Source organism: Nomascus leucogenys, chromosome 7b, assembly GCF_006542625.1.
Source record: "Nomascus leucogenys isolate Asia chromosome 7b, Asia_NLE_v1, whole genome shotgun sequence".
Lineage (NCBI taxonomy): Eukaryota > Metazoa > Chordata > Mammalia > Primates > Hylobatidae > Nomascus > Nomascus leucogenys.
In genome coordinates, this window is record NC_044387.1 from 52,640,318 (window position 1) to 52,656,121 (window position 15,804).

At 46.1% G+C, this 15,804-nt stretch overlaps 1 pseudogene; it reads right to left on the minus strand.

Moving 5' to 3' along the window:
- Positions 1-710: 710 nt before the first annotated feature.
- Positions 711-1,582, minus strand: LOC105740043 (annotated as a pseudogene).
- Between the last annotated feature and the right edge of the window lie 14,222 nt (positions 1,583-15,804).

The following is a 15,804-nucleotide window of genomic DNA, read 5'->3' on the forward strand; positions in this document are numbered from 1 at the left end:
TCAGGGCTACAGAGCCTGATGGCCACTCCTCCCCTGAACGGCTAGGAGGAGGGAGGGCAGCTGGCAAAGTTCTGCAGGAGCCCACAGCATGTTCTTCAAGTGGAGCCTCTGCTGTGGGAGCCCCAACCACAGGGTCAGACAGAAAAGGGGTCCCGCCCAAGCTCAGCCCTCAGCAGCCCTTGACCTTGGGAAATTTGATTCCCTTCAATGGGCCTGTTTCCTCATCTGTACAGGGGGGTGATAACAGTCTCTCTTCTTGTCTTTTGATTTCTTTCCTGGAAAGAGTCCTCCTGGCTGTCAGGAGGGCTTTCCCCTTCAGATACATTGCCAGAGGAGCTGTCCAAAGTGCCTTTATTTTTCCGTTTTTCGTCACCTCGACCATCTTCGCCATTATCTGAATCACTGTCACTGTCTACAGCAGGGAGCTCAGGATCCAGAGGGGGCTCGTACAGGGCTGTGTTTCATGGCAGATACCACAGCTCATCTGGTGAGTACCTTTTATAATATTCCTCGAACTGTCGAACTGTTGGGGGATGAGACCCACTGGGTAAGAACTAACCATTGTTCGCTCTGTTGGTAAAACTTTGTAATTCCCTTGAGGCACCTGGATAACGTGTCTGCAAGTCAAAATAAGCTCTTCTTTCTTCCATGCGGTCCCAGTTTTTTTTTTTTTATTATTATACTTTAGGTTTTAGGGTACATGTGCACAATATGCAGGTTTGTTACATATGTATCCATGTGCCATGTTGGTTTGCTGCACCCATTAACTTGTCATTTAGCATTAGTTTCCCAGTTTAAGTTGCTGTTAAATTCAGCTGCTTTTTTGGCAGCTTTCTTAATATCCTCAGGCACTTCACTGGCTTCAACTTTCTGAGTATTCTGTTGTTGCATTTGGGAATACTCTTTATAATGGTCTAATTCGCTGACATTCATTTTCTTGTAGAATAACAGAATACTCAGCATGTTTGGCTGGATATTCTTTTATCATTAAATCAGTCACTTCATCACTGCGCAATGCTGTTAAACCTAGCGTGCACTGAGTTTCAGTAATGACATTTAGCTCTCTCAGGTAGGGTTTCTCCTTGTGAGACAAGTCTTGTCACTCTAAATCTGGATATTTCCTTTTAAAGGAGGTCACACCCAAATATTCACTGACTTGTTATTGAAGCATATAGTATTCTCCTATTTCATCAGGTGGCCATTTGTACTCTATCAGATTTTCTGCTGGGCAGTAACTAAAGCCAAGATCTTGACTTGAAGTTTCACAAGTACTACAACTACCTCCTGAGCCCATTCGCCTCCTTTTGGGTGGCTGGGTCCCATCATTTGAATTATCTTCATTATCATTCTTCGGGGACTGCGTTCCGGGGGTGGCTGGGTCGCTGTCGCAGGCACGCGGTGGGGACAGCGCAGCCCTAGGCCCCGCTGCCATCGCCTCCGCCTCCTCCTGGTGGCCACCGGGACCGCCCCACACCACCCCCTCCTCCCAGGGTTGTGACCTGCCCACCTGCCAAGGTAGAATTCCAAGGTAGAATCGTTGGAACTTACTGAACAACAGTGGAAAAGACAACTACACAGCCTAATTGAGGGGAGAAGGGTACTGTATACTTGTTGGTAACTGGACGCGGATAAAAGGACAAGGTCTGTCATCTCTTTAGGGATCTGTTTTGTATGCCCCAGCCCTGTCCCCATCTTATTGGTTTTTTTTTTTTGAATGTACTTCAAATAGGAACAACAAAAAACTAGGGTTGTAGAATTATAAAATTGCTTCAACCTTAGAACCTTAAGTAGGAGGCCCTCAAATGGACTTAAGTTAGTCCTTAGGGAGTCAATGTGTGTGTTGCTGCTTATTTGGAGCCCCGAGAGTGCCAATGTTTTCCCCACACCTCTTAGATGCCTTCCTCTTCTCAAACCCCAGAAGAGGTGGGCACCTGAGCAGGGAATCTCAGGTGACTTAGTTTGCCAGTGCCTACTCTGTTGAAGAACTGGGTTTTCATGCTCGAGAAGAAACTCGTGGAAGGGCGTGTTTCCCATCGCAGGTTCACATACTGATTGTTTTTGTTGAATTTCCTTGTGCGACTTATGCCAAGTAATTATGAAGATTTTTTGTTTTGTTTTGTTTTCTTGCTGAATATTTCATGAAGGCTGCGAAGGTAGAACAGGCATGTCCTGGGTGTGAAACCTTGCCGCTGACCTCTTGTTCAGTTTAATGAGAGATAGTCGTCAAACAGCAGGTGGTGGTTCACATTAAAATCAGGAGGAAGGTGCCACTGTACGCAGAAGATTCTTCTCAAATGTCATAGATTTCTTCTGTACTTGCTTAATTAGTGGTTGAAATGATAGTAATTGTACTTTCTGTTATTTTCATTTCAAATCATGAATACAATGATTTTTTAAATCAAATTACATCATTGTTGAAGTCCAAGTGAACAAGATGTATGACAAGTGACTACTCATCTGTCAGAGTGGCAGGGCCACTGAGGATGTGACAGTCATTCATGCACTCTGAAACAACTCTTCAGGTCCCCTAACATGGAAATGAATGTCTGACCTTTAAATGCTTTGATAAACAGTATCTATTCCTGTTAAAGCAGAGGCTTCGCTCATCTCCAAAGCTCCTAGAGGAACCTCAGACCTGGGCCACTGTGGTTTCAGGGCCTGGAGGTGACACCTCCCAATCACACAGACATTGCAGGCTCAGAAGGAGGAGCCCCTTTGAAAGAGGTGAGCAGAGTCAGGCATTTGTGCAAATGTTGATGAGGTCCCCAGACAACTCACAGGCTCCCAGGGAACCCTAACTGGGGAAGAAAAGACGAGGATAAGCAGAGCCCACCATGGGTGAGAAGAGAGGAAAGCCAGTGTCTCCACCACCCAGTTCCTCAGTGTCCTTCCTGTGTGTGCCCGGCCCTGTCCTGTGTGTGGAGGGTGAGGAGAGGGAGAGAAGGAAGGGCTGGCAGTTTTATAAGAACTGGGGCTCCTCCTATGAGCAGATGAAATAGTTGAATGAGATTGGTTTTGGATTTTCCAGCTTCCCTAGAGGCTGGAATCAGATTCCCAATATAAGCTCTTGGTTGCTGTGGTGAAAATTTGTGTGTGTTCATCCCCTGAGAAGGTTCCCTAACCCTTACTGGGTCTTCTGGGTGAAGAGTGCAGCTCTAAGCACTCAGGGTACTGTTTCCCAGTGAATCTCTTTTTTTTTTTTTTTTTGAGACAGAGTCTCACTCTGTCACCCAGGCTGGAGTCCAGTGGCATGATCTCTGCTTACTGCAAGCTCCGCCCCCTGGGTTCACGTCATTCTCCTGCCTCAGCCTCCTGAGTAGCTGGGACTACAGGCACCTGCCACCACGCCTGGCTAATTTTTTGTATTTTCAGTACAGACGGGGTTTCACCGTCTTAGCCAGGATGGTCTTGATCTCCTGACCTCGTGATCCACCCACCTCGGCCTCCCAAAGTGCTGGGATTACAGGCGTGAGCCACTGTGCCTGGCCTCCTAGTGAATCGTAATTAAATGGTTGGAGAATTTTTATTTCCTCCATTTAGCCTAACCAGAACGTCGGTTCTAGAGGTAGAACAGGTCACTCAGAGTCACCCGAGCAATCACTGCTGCATGAGCTGCTGACTTGAGGTCTAAGTGATGGAAAAGTTCACCTTTCTGCCTAGTTGCCTCTGAAAATATATCCTAAAATTAAATAAACATATTGTTTATAGCTAATCTTTCTAGATGGCTGCATAAATCAATGAACAGACACACATTTTCCATTTGCAGATGGTGTGGAAAGTTCTAGTGTGTTCCGGTTAAACCTGGGGGTCAGACCAACTCAGAAGGCTACCCTTGAGGAGATAGGAAATGTCCCCTGTCCCTTAATGAAGTGGCCTTAGCCAGACTTCCAACCATGGTGAGGGAGGAAGGGGGGCATCCATAGTTCCTTCTCCTCCACTCTCAGGAAACCCCAACTCAGGAAATAATTCTAAAGAGATCTAGGGAGGAGGAACTGAGAGGACAAGTTGACTCAGACAGGAAGACCCTAGGACTCTCCATGGGGGACGTTCATAACTGAGAATCAGCATTGCTGGCCAGGGCACTGGAAAACACATCATCTGACATCCCTGCATTCCCGCTCCAAATGTCTGAAATCCCAGGAACCCACAGCCTGTCCTCTCACCGGAGCTCTCAGGGAACTCCTGCTCTGTAGGAGATAGAAACTGTCCCTTCATTGTCCCATTACATCATTTTTGCTGCATACAGAGTCTTCCACAGTGGGTTCTAGTCATTTCTCCCTGTTTCCCTTCATCTCCTTTCTCCCTTTTCTGAGAGTCTAATTACATCTAACACCTCTTCTCTCTCTCTCTTTTTTTTTTTTTTTTTTGAGACGGAGTCTTGCTCTATTGCCCAGGCTGCTGGAGTGCAATGGCGCCATCTCGGCTCACTGCAAACTCCGCCTCCCAGGTTCAAGCGATTCTCCTGCCTCAGCCTCCTGAGTAGCTGGGACTGCAGGCACCCGCCACAGCGCCTGGCTAATTTTTTGTATTTTTAGTAGAGACGAGGTTTTGCCATGTTAGCCAGGATGGTCTCGATCTCCTGACCTCGTGATCCACCCACCTCGGCCTCCCAAAGTGCTGGGATTACAGGTGTGAGCCACTGCGCCCAGCCCTAACACTTCTCTTTCCTGTGAGGCCAGTTCTCCCCAGGTCCAGCCTCAGGGCTGCAGTTCAGAGGTCACCCCCTTCCCCTTCTCCTTCCCCTACCTCTTCCCCTTCCCCTTCCCCTTCCCTTATTTTCTTTCTCCCTCCCTCCTGCCCTCCTTCTTTCCTTCCCTCCTTCCTCTCTCTCTTTCTCTGTCTCTCTTTCTTTTCTACTTTTGACAGGGTCTCGCATCCAGGCTGGAGTGCGGTGACACGATCACAGCTCATTGTAGCCTTGATCTACTGGACTCAAGGACCCTCCCACCTCAGCTTCGCAAGTAGTTGTGACCACAGGTACATGCCACCCACCTGTTTGTTTTTATTTTTATTTGTGCAAATGTGGTCTCATTTTGTCACCCAGGCTGGTTTAAACTCCTGGCCTCATGCCATCTTCCCACCGTGGCCTCCCCGCTCTACATTTTCTTCTGAGCACTGGTCTCACAGCCTCCTACAAGTTTGGTGTGTTTTGTTTCCATTTTCATTTATCTCAAAGAATTTTCGAACATCACTTGTAATTTCTGCTTTGATTCATTGATTGTTTAGGAGTGTGTTTAATTTTTTATATAATCCTGAATTCAGATTTCCTTTGCTATTGATTTCTACTTTCATTCTACTGCAGAGAAGATATTTTGATTTTAGTCCTTTTAAATTAATGAGATTTGTTTCATGGCCTAATACATGGTGTATTCCAGAGAACATTCCCTGTGTGCTGGAGAAGAATCTGTATTCTGTGTCTATTGTAGATGTTGTCAGGTCTAGCTGATTTATAGTTTTTCAAGTCCTCTACTTCTTTACTGATCTTCTGTCTCATTGTTCTAGCCAGTATTGACCGTATAGTATTGTAACTATTATTGCAAAGCTGTCTGTTTCTCTCTTCAGTTCCATCAGTCATTACTTCCTATACTTGGGGGCTCTGTAGTTAGATGCACATGTACTAATTGTTAAATCTTTTTTTTTTTTTTTTTTTTTTTTTGAGACAGAATCTAGCTCTCTCGCCCAGGCGGGAGTGCAGTGGCGCAATCTCTCCTCATTGCAAGCTCCGCCTCCCAGGTTCATGCCATTCTCCTGCCTCAGCCTCCTGAGTAGCTGGAACTACAGGTGCCCGCCACCACGCCCGGCTAATTTTTTGTAATTTTAGTAGAGACAGGGTTTCACCGTTTTAGCCAGGACGGTCTTGATCTCCTGACCTCGTGATCCGCCCGTCTTGGCCTTCCAAATTTCTGGGATTACAGGCATGAGCCACAGCGCCCAGCCTGTTAAATCTTCTTGATGAAGTAACTTATTTATCAATATATGATGTCCTTCTTTGTCTCTTGTAATAACTTGCATTGACTGACCCGACCTATCTCTCTTTTTCTTCCTTCCTTCCTTCCTTCCTTGCTCCCTCCCTCCCTCCTTCCCTCCCTCCCTCCCTCCTTCCTTCCCTCCCTCCCTCCCTCCTTCCTTCCCTCCCTCCCTCCCTCCCTCCTTCCCTCCCTCCCTCCCTCCTTCCTTCCCTCCCTCCCTCATTTAAACTGTTGGCTGGACACAGTGGCTTACATCTCCAATTCCAGAATTTGGGAGGCCAAGGCAGGTGAAGTGCTTGAACCCAGAAGTTTGAGAAGAGCCTGGGCAACATGGCAAAACCCAGTCTCTACAACACAACACAACAAAACAAAACCTAAAATTAGCCGGGCACCTATAGCCTGAGCTATGCAGCTACTCAGGAAGCTAAGGTCAGTGCATCTATTGAGCCCTGGAGGTCAAAGCTGCAGTGAGCTATGATCACACCACTGCATTCCAGCCTGGGTGACAGAAAGAGACCATGTTTCAAAAAAAAAATTTAAAAAAAGATAAAAAAGAAAAAGAAAAGTACATAAATAAACAAACTGTTTATTAGGAACCATGTATGCGCCAGGCACTAAGCTAGGGGATGAAATGGGATTAAGAGTTTGGAGACTTGGGAAAAGGCTGCACCTCTTGCTTCTCCTTAGTCAAAGAGGAAGGGAAGGTAAGATCCCTTGAAGCCAGGTCCTCCAGAGCTCCAAGACCCAAGGTGGAGCTCAGGGTGTGGGAAGGCAGTCAGGGAGCAGCATCAGGCCTGGTGGGGGGCTGGGGCTAGGAGCGGTTGGGATGTAGGGAGAGGACTGTTCCACCCTCACCTGTGAGCTGCATGAACACCCAGTGCAGCCCTGAAATACGCTATCCCTCTCCCTGGCCACATCTGTCTTGTTTTTCTCCTGTCACACATCCCAGGTGGCAGCCTTGGCTTCTTCTTGCCTTAGTTTTTTCCCTTGTCACCCTGAGTTCTGGTTTAGGTCAATGTTAGGATTAACTTTAGCCTGGGGATTCCCAGGGTCAGCCAGCTGCAGGCAGGGCCACCAGAGCTGGGAAGGTGAATCCCCCACCCCCATCCCTTGGCCTGGCCCCCCCCCCACTCTCACCTCAGGTCTCGCTGCCCCTCCAGGCCTCCCTGGCCAACTCCTTCACCCAGGAATCTACTAGTTTCCTGAATGGCTGGTCCTCAGGTCCCTGATCCAGCTTCTCCTTGACCAGAGCGAAGGCTGGGCCCAGGGAGGGAAAGGCACTTGCCCAGGATCACACAGTGTGTCACCCACAGGCCCGTGCAAGAACCTAGGAGATAACATCAATGGGTGAGGGTAGGTGAGGGTCCCCATGGGCCTGGCACTCCTTAGGCATTCTCATTTAATCCCCAAAACCAACCTGTGGGGAGAGACTGTTATCACATCCCTGTACAGATGAGGAAACTGAGGCCCACTGAAGGGAATCAAGTTGCCCAAGGTCAAGGGCTTCTGAGGGCTGAGCTTGGGCGGGACCCCTTTTCTGTCTGACCCTGTGGTTGGGGCTCCCACAGCAGAGGCTCCACTTGGAAGAACATGCTGTGGGCTCCTGCAGAACTTTGCCAGCTGCCCTCCTTCCTTCTAGCCGTTCAGGGGAGGAGTGGCCATCAGGCTCTGTAGCCCTGACTCGGCCTTACTCTGCTCTGAGGCCTCTTTTCTGCATCCCTGAAATGGGGTCAGAGCTGGGGAATGGTAAAGGGAGGTCACCCCACCTGAGCATATCTGGTGCCTGGCAGAGGGCAGTGCTCCATACAGGCGCCCTCCATACAAGTGTGTTCCATACAGGTGTGCTCCGATGTGAGCAGATTCTACTTTTCCTTTTTTTTTCACTACAACCTTCCCAGAGAGTGTGAAGCGATGTCTCACTGTTGTTTTGATACATACTTCCTCATGCCTAATGATGTTGAGTATCTTTTTTTGTACTTACTGGGCCATTTGTATATGTGTTTGGAGAAATATCTACTCAAGTCCTTTGCCCCCCGCCCCCCTGCCTTTTTTTTTTTGAGACAGAGTCTTACTCTGTCGCCATGCTGGAGTGCAGTGACTCGATGTTGGCTCACTGCAACCTCTGCCTCCTGGATTCAAGCGATTCCTCTGCCTCAGCCTCCTGAGTAGCTGGGACTACAGGCGTGCACCACCACACTTGGCTAATTTTTTTTTTTTTTTTTTTTTTGTATTTTAGTAGAGATGGGGTTTCACCGTGTTGGCCAAGATGGTCTCCATCTCCTGATCTCATCATCTACCTGCTTCGGCCTTCCAAAATGCTGGGATTACAGGCGTGAGCTACCACGCCTGGCCCTTTGCCCATTTTTTAACTGGGTTGTTTACTTGTTTTTATTGTTGAGTTCTGGGGTGCTTTACATACTGTGGATGTAAATTCCCTTGTCAAATATATAATTTGCAAAGGTTCTGTTCCATTGTGTAGGTTGGGTCTCTGCTTTCTTGACATTGTCCACTGATGCATAATACTTGGCAAAAAATGTTCATTACATGTTACAATATGTTATGTATGTTAACAGTTATAAAATATAGCTAATAATTCAAACATATTAATAATCACTTTAAATGTGCCTGGTCTATATACACTAATTAAAAGACATAGACTAGAAGAGTGGATAAAAATAATACGCAAATATGTGTTCTCTACCAGAAACCCACTTCAAATATAAAGACTCAGAGCAAAAGAAGAGAGGTTTTTTTTTGTTTGTTTTTTGTTTTGAGATGGAGTCTCGCTCTGTCGCCCAGGCTGGAGTGCAGTGGTGCAATCTCGGCTCACTGCAAGCTCTGCCTCCTGGGTTCATGCCATTCTCCTGTTTCAGCCTCCCAAGTAGCTGGGACTACAGGTGCCTGCCACCAGGCCTGGCTAATTTTTTTATATTTTTTAGTAGAGACGGGGTTTCCCCATGTTAGCCAGGATGCTCTCAATCTCCTGACCTTGTGATCTGCCCACCTTGGCCTTCCAAAGTGCTGGGAATACAGGCATGAGCCACCATGCCTGGCCAAGAACAGAGATTTAAAAAGACAGACCACTGGGCGTGGTGGCTCATGCCTGTAATCCCAGCACTTTGGGAGGCCGAGCCGGGCGGATCACCTGAGGTCGGGAGTTCGAGACCAGCCTGACCAACAAGGAGAAACCTCGTCTCTACCAAAAATATAAAATTAGCTAGGCCTGGTGGCGCATGCCTATAATCCCAGCTACTCGGGAGGCTGAGGCAGGAGAATTACTTGAACCCAGGAGGAGGAGGTTGTGGTGAGCCGAGGTCGCACCATTGCACTCCAGCCTGGCAGCAGAGCAAGACTCCTCAAAAAAAAAAAAAAAAAAAAAAAAAAAAAAAAAAAAAAAAAAAGGCAACACAGTGGGCCATAAAATAATACCACAACTTATTTAAATGAATAAAATTTCTAAAATATGCTTTCATACCATTACAAAATTAAACTAGAATTCAGTAATAGGAAGATAAATGGAAAACCTCCAAATATTTGGACATTAAATCATGTACTCTGCAAAACACGTGGATCAAAGAAGATGCCTCAATGAAGTTATAAAAACACATATATATTTTTTGAGATGGAGTTTCACTCTTGTCACCCAGGCTGAAGTGCAGTGGTGCAATCTCAGCTCACTGCAATGTCCACCTCCCGGGTTCAAAGCGATTCTCCCACTTCACCCTCCTGAGTAGCTGGGTCTACAGGTGTACACCACCGTACCCGGCTGATTTTTGTATTTTTAGTAGAGACAGTGTTTCACCATGTTGGCCAGGCTGGTCTCAAACTCCTGACCTCAAGTGATCCACCTGCCTCAGCCTCCCAAAGTGCTGGATTACAGGTGTAAGCCACCATGCCCAGCAATTTTTTTGTATTTTTTAGTAGAGACGGGGTTTCACCACGTTAGCCAGGACGGTCTCGATCTCCTGACCTTGTGATCTGCCCACCTCGGCCTCCCAAAGTGCTGGATTACAGGTGTGAGCCACCACACACAGCCGAAAAAATATTTTAAACAAAATGAAATAAAAATGTACCTTGTCAAGATCTGTGGGATGCAGTCAAAGCAGGGCTCGGGGGGAAATTTTTTTTTTTTTTTTTTTTTTGAGACGGAGTCTCGCTCTTGTCGCCCAGGCTGGAGTGCAGTGGCGCAATCTCGGCTCATTGCAAGCTCCGCCTCCCGGGTTCACGCCATTCTCCTGCCTCAGCCTCTCCGAGTAGGTGGGACTACAGGAGCCCGCCAACACGCCCGGCTAATTTTTTTGTAGTTTTAGTAGAGACGGGGTTTCACCGTGGTCTCGATCTCCTGACCTCGTGATCCGCCCGCCTCGGCCTCCCAAAGTGCTGGGATTACAAGCGTGAGCCACCGCGCCCGGCCTCGGGGGGAAATTTATAACTGAATGCCATGTGATAGGAAATAAGAAAGACATAAAGTCAATAACCTAAGCTTTCACGTTAGAAAACCAGAGAAAACAGAGCAGTGTAATAGAAAGCAGACAGAAGAATAGCAAAAGCAATAATTATTGCAGAAATCAATGGAGTGAAAAATCAAAAATCAACAGAGAAAGTTATCAAAACCAACAGCTGTTTCTATGAATAGATAAAAAAAAAAATCAATAAACCTCCAGGCAGGCTAACCATGAAGAAAGGAAGTCATAATGTACTAATAACTAAAAGAGAGGTCATCATTTGTGATTCTATGGGCATTGAGAAGACCATGAGGGAATACTTTGAGAAAATCTATGCCCACAAATTGGATAAGCTTAGGAACCTATTCCTTCAAAGGCAGAAACTATAAAACTCACCAAGGAGAAATTGATAAACTGAATAGACCTGTATAAATTTTAGACATTGAATCAATCAATCATTAGTAACTTTTCCAAAAAAAAAAAAAAAAAAGCACCAGGCTTAGATGGTTTTACTGGTAAATCCTACCAAATTCTTTGTTTTTTTTTTTTTTTTTTGGAGATGGAGTCTTGCTATATTGCTCAGGCTGGAGTGCAGTGGCACAATGTTGGCTCACTGCAGCCTCCACCTCCTGGGTTCAAGTTATTCTCCTGCCTCTGCCTCCTGAGTAGCTGGGACTACAGGCATATGCCACCACACCTGGCTAATTTTTGTATTTTTTTTTTTTTTTTTTTTTTGAGACGGAGTCTCGCTCTGTCGCCCAGGCTGGAGTGCAGTGGCACGATCTCGGCTCACTGCAAGCTCCACCTCCTGGGTTCACGCCATTCTCCTGCTTCAGCCTCCCTAGCAGCTGGGACTACAGGCGCCCACCACCATGTCTGGCTAATTTTTTTTTTTTTTTTTTGTATTTTTAGTGGAGACGGGGTTTCACTGTGTTAGCCAGGATGGTCTCGATCTCCTGACCTTGTGATCCGCCTGCCTCGGCCTCCCAAAGTGCTGGGATTACCAGCGTGAGCCACCGTGCCCAGCCTAATTTTTCTATTTTTGGTAGAGACAGGGTTTCACCATGTTGGCCAGTCTGGTCTCGAACTCCTGACCTCACGTGATCCGCCTGCCTCAGCCTCCCAAAGTGCTGGGATTAAAGGCATGAGCCACCGTGCCCAGCAACCCTACCAAATTCTTATGTAGTCTTATCATATAAGTAAGTGATTACAATCCTAAGTATTTACCCAGATTAATTAAACAATTATGTATGGGCTGGGCCTCCCTACTCGGGAGGCTGAGGCAGGAGAATTGCTTGAACCTGTGAGACAGAGGTTGCAGTGAGCTGAGATCGCACCACTGCACTCCAGCCTGGGCGACAGCGCAAGACTCTGTCTCAGAAAAAAAGAAAAAATTATGTCTGTACTAAAAAGTCCACAGGAATGTTTATGGTACCTTTATCCATACTGCCCACATTGAAAGCAACCTTGATGTCCTTCAGTAGGCGAATGTACCAACAAACTTTGTTACATTGATCAATGGAATATTATCCAGTGATAAAAAACCATTGAGATACATTTGGATTTGATTTATTAATGTCAGTTACCTACTATTCTGACATTTTAGCAAGGAGGTAATTGTTTTTAATGATGGATAAACTTGTGTGGTGTTTTGGATCTTATGATGCTGAGCACGTTCTGCACTGTGCCAACGTCTAATATAATTTTATATTTACAAACATACCTGCTACCCGGAGATTAATTTAGTCCATATGGACTATTGACCCCTCTTGAGACTGCAACATATGCACTCGTAAATCAGTGTGTTTAGACTTTTCAAGTATCTAAGTCATTTATAAATATGTACCATGTTTATAAACCTCCTGATTTCCAGCAACATATGACAGAAAACACCTAGTATTAAAAACACTTCACAGCTTCTACTCAGTGTCACCCATTGCTGTCGTGGGAGACAACACAGCAATATCTCATATGTTGCAAGCTTTCAAGATAGCCTGAACTTAAAAAGTTGCTCCATTAGTTGTATCTGATGGATCTAAATTTGCCTCCTAGTTCACTTTGTGTCAAGAGCCAAAACTGTGAACCTAACTTTCTCTTATTTGTGGGCAATAACTGGTAATAAAGATTTAGTTTCATGCTCACTTCTTGTAAGTCATAAAAACAATCAAATAGGATCCTGAAAAAAAAAACCGTTGAGATAAAAAGGCAGAAATCAATATGAAAATGTCATAAATGTATATTATAAGTGAAATAAGTCAATCTGAAAAAGCTGCATACTCTACGATTCCAATTACCTAAGATTTATGGGAAAGAAAAACCAGAGGGACAGTAAAAAGATCAGTGGTTGGCTGGGCGCGGTGGCTCAAGCCTGTAATCCCAGCACTTTGGGAGGCCGAGGCGGGCGGATCACAAGGTCAGGAGATCGAGACCATCCTGGCTAACACGGTGAAACCCCGTCTCTACTAAAAATACAAAAAATTAGCCGGGCATGTTGGCGGGCGCCTGTAATTCCAGCTACTAGGGAGGCTGAGGCAGGAGAATGGCGTGAACCTGGGAGGCGGAGCTTGCAGTGAGCCGAGATCGCGTCACTGCACTCCAGCCTGGGGGACAGAGAAAGACCCCGTCTCAAAAAAAAAAAAAAAAAAAAAAAAGATCAGTGGTTGCTGAGGGATCTGGAAAAAGGGGAGAGAAGTTCATAGGTGAAGCTCATGTAATGTTTAGGGCATAAAACTATCTTGTAATGGTAATGAATGGCATTATTAGTTTGTCAAAACCCTTAGACTACCAAAACACAGACTGAACCTTAATGCAAACTCTGGCCTTCAGATACTAACCGTGTATCAATAATGGTTCACTCATTGTAACACATGGACCACACCCATGTAAAAAGTGGTTAAGAAAAAAGCAAACTGTGGGGGGAGGGTCTGAGAATTTTCTGTATTCTCTTCAGTTTTTACATTCATCTAAAACTGTCCTACATAAACTCTCTTAATTTTTAAAACTCTGGCAACACTGTTTCAGGAAGAGATCCATCTCAGCTAATGTTTAATGATCAGCTAAATGTTAAAAGTTTCAATTGAGATGTTTTCTACTTAAAGTGAATGAAACATTTAGTTGTAAATATGCCATTACTTCTGTAGTTGTAGTAGTGGCAACTGACTTAATAATTTAAACGCGCACACATGAAATAAAAGAGAAATATGACACAGCATTTTTAAAGTTTTGTCTAGGCCGGGCATGATGGCTCATGCCTGTAGGCCCAGCATTTTGGGAGGCCGAGGCGGGTGGATCACCTAATGTTAAGAGTTGGAGACACCCTGGCCAACGTGGCAAAACCCCGTCTCTACTAAAAATATAAAAATTAGCCGGGCATGGTGGCAGACGCCTGTAATCCCAGCTACTCAGGAGGCTGAGGCAGGAGAGTTGCTTGAACCCAGGAGGCAGAGGTTGCAGTGAGCCGAGATCGAGCCACTACACTCCAGCCTGGGCTACAAGAGTGAAACTCCATCTCAAAATAAATAAATAAATCAAGTTTTGTCTTAAACACGAAATGCTTAACCAACTGGAATCACTCTGCTTGAATGCACTTAATAACAGAATGGCCACAGTACCTTCAACTGATATGCACACTCTCACTCTTTGCCTAGTCAGAACTTTTTGGACCCTCTGCTTCCAGGGAGAAATAGACTGCAGTGATTCCTAATGAGTGCCGTTGGGCCAGAAGTTCTCGGATGCTCAGCTTGGAGTCGGCAGAAGCTCCGCCAATTCCTCAGGAATTACTTTTATGTTCGGGATGCAAGATCCTGGGAAATTACAAAAAAGATAGCTGTTGAAATCTTACAGGCAGAAGACCATAGATAAATTAGTAATACTTTACTCACAGATCAAACTTTTTTTTTTTTTTTTTTGAGATGGAGTCTTGCTGTGTCGCCCAGGCTGGAGTGCAGTGGTGCAGTCTGGACTGATTGCAATCTCCGCCTCCTGGGTTCAAGCGATTCTCCCGCCTCAGCCTCCCAAGTAGCTGGGATTACAGACATGAGCCACCACGCCTGGCTAATAGTTTTGTATTTTTAGTAAAGACAGGGTTTCACCATGTTGGCCAGACTGGTCTCAAACTCCTGACCTCAGGTGATCTAGCTGCCTCAGCCTCCCAAAGTGCTGGAATTACAGGCATGAGCCACCACACCCAGCTCACAGATCAAACTTTTGATCCAATTTTTTACCACCTGCTTAGCACAGCCACCTGAATCAGAGTTAGTCCTTACAGGGAGATATTTTTTCTTTTTGAGATGGGGTCTTGCTCTATTACCTAGGCGGCCATGCAGTGGCATGCTCACGACTCACTGCAGCCTCGAACTCCAGGGCTCCAGTGATCCTCCCACCTCAGCCTCTCAGTTAGGTGGAACCACAGGCACACACCACCATACGGGGCTAATTTCTAAAAGTTTTTTTGTAGAGGTGGGGGGGTCTCCCTAAGTTGCCCAAGCTGGTCTTGAACTCCTGCCCTCAAACTACCCTCTTGCTTTGGCCTCCCAAACTGTTAGGATTACAGGTGTGACCCTCTGTGCCTGGTCCTCCTAGAAAGACCTTGCAGTGTGGGTAGCACTTAAAATGGAACAGACTGATGTTGTAGGCAAATGCCTTTCTTTAGATGAGGCAATGTGGAAAGGAAGCAGAGCAGACTGACCAAGAGCACGGAGCCTGGTGCCTAATGGCCTGGGTTCAAATCCCACTGAGAAGCTGTACATACCTAGGAATGTTATGTAAATCTCTCTGCGCTTCAGTCCCTGTACTGAGATACACAGATGTTAGGCCAAGCGCGGTGGTTCACACTATAATCCCAGCACTTTGGGATGCTGAGGCAGATGGATCACCTGAGGTTAGGAATTCGAGACCAGCCTCATCAACGTGGTGAAAACCTGTCTCTACTAAAATACAAAAATTAGCCGGGCGTGGTGGCAGGCACCTGTAATCTCAGCTTTGTGGGAGGCTGAGGCAGGAGAATCGTTTGAACCCAGAAGGCAGTGGTTGCAATGAGCCGAGATCCCTCCATGGCACTCCAGCCCGGGCAATAAGAGCAAAACTCTTTCTCAAACAAACAAAAAACAAATGTTAATATGGCCCCTCTTATGATATAGGGCTAACATTGAATTCAGGTAAAGCCTTAAGAAGACTGGTGCCGGCCAGGCACGGTGGCTCACACCTGGAATCCCAGCACTTTGGGAGGCTGAGGCGGGCAGATCATGAGGTCAGGAGATTGAGACTATCCTGGCTAAAATGGTGAAATCCTGTCTGTACTAAAAATACAAAAAATTAGTCAGGCGTGGTGGCAGGCACCTGTAATCCCAGCTACTTGGGAGGCTGATGCAGGAGAATCGCTTGAACCCGGG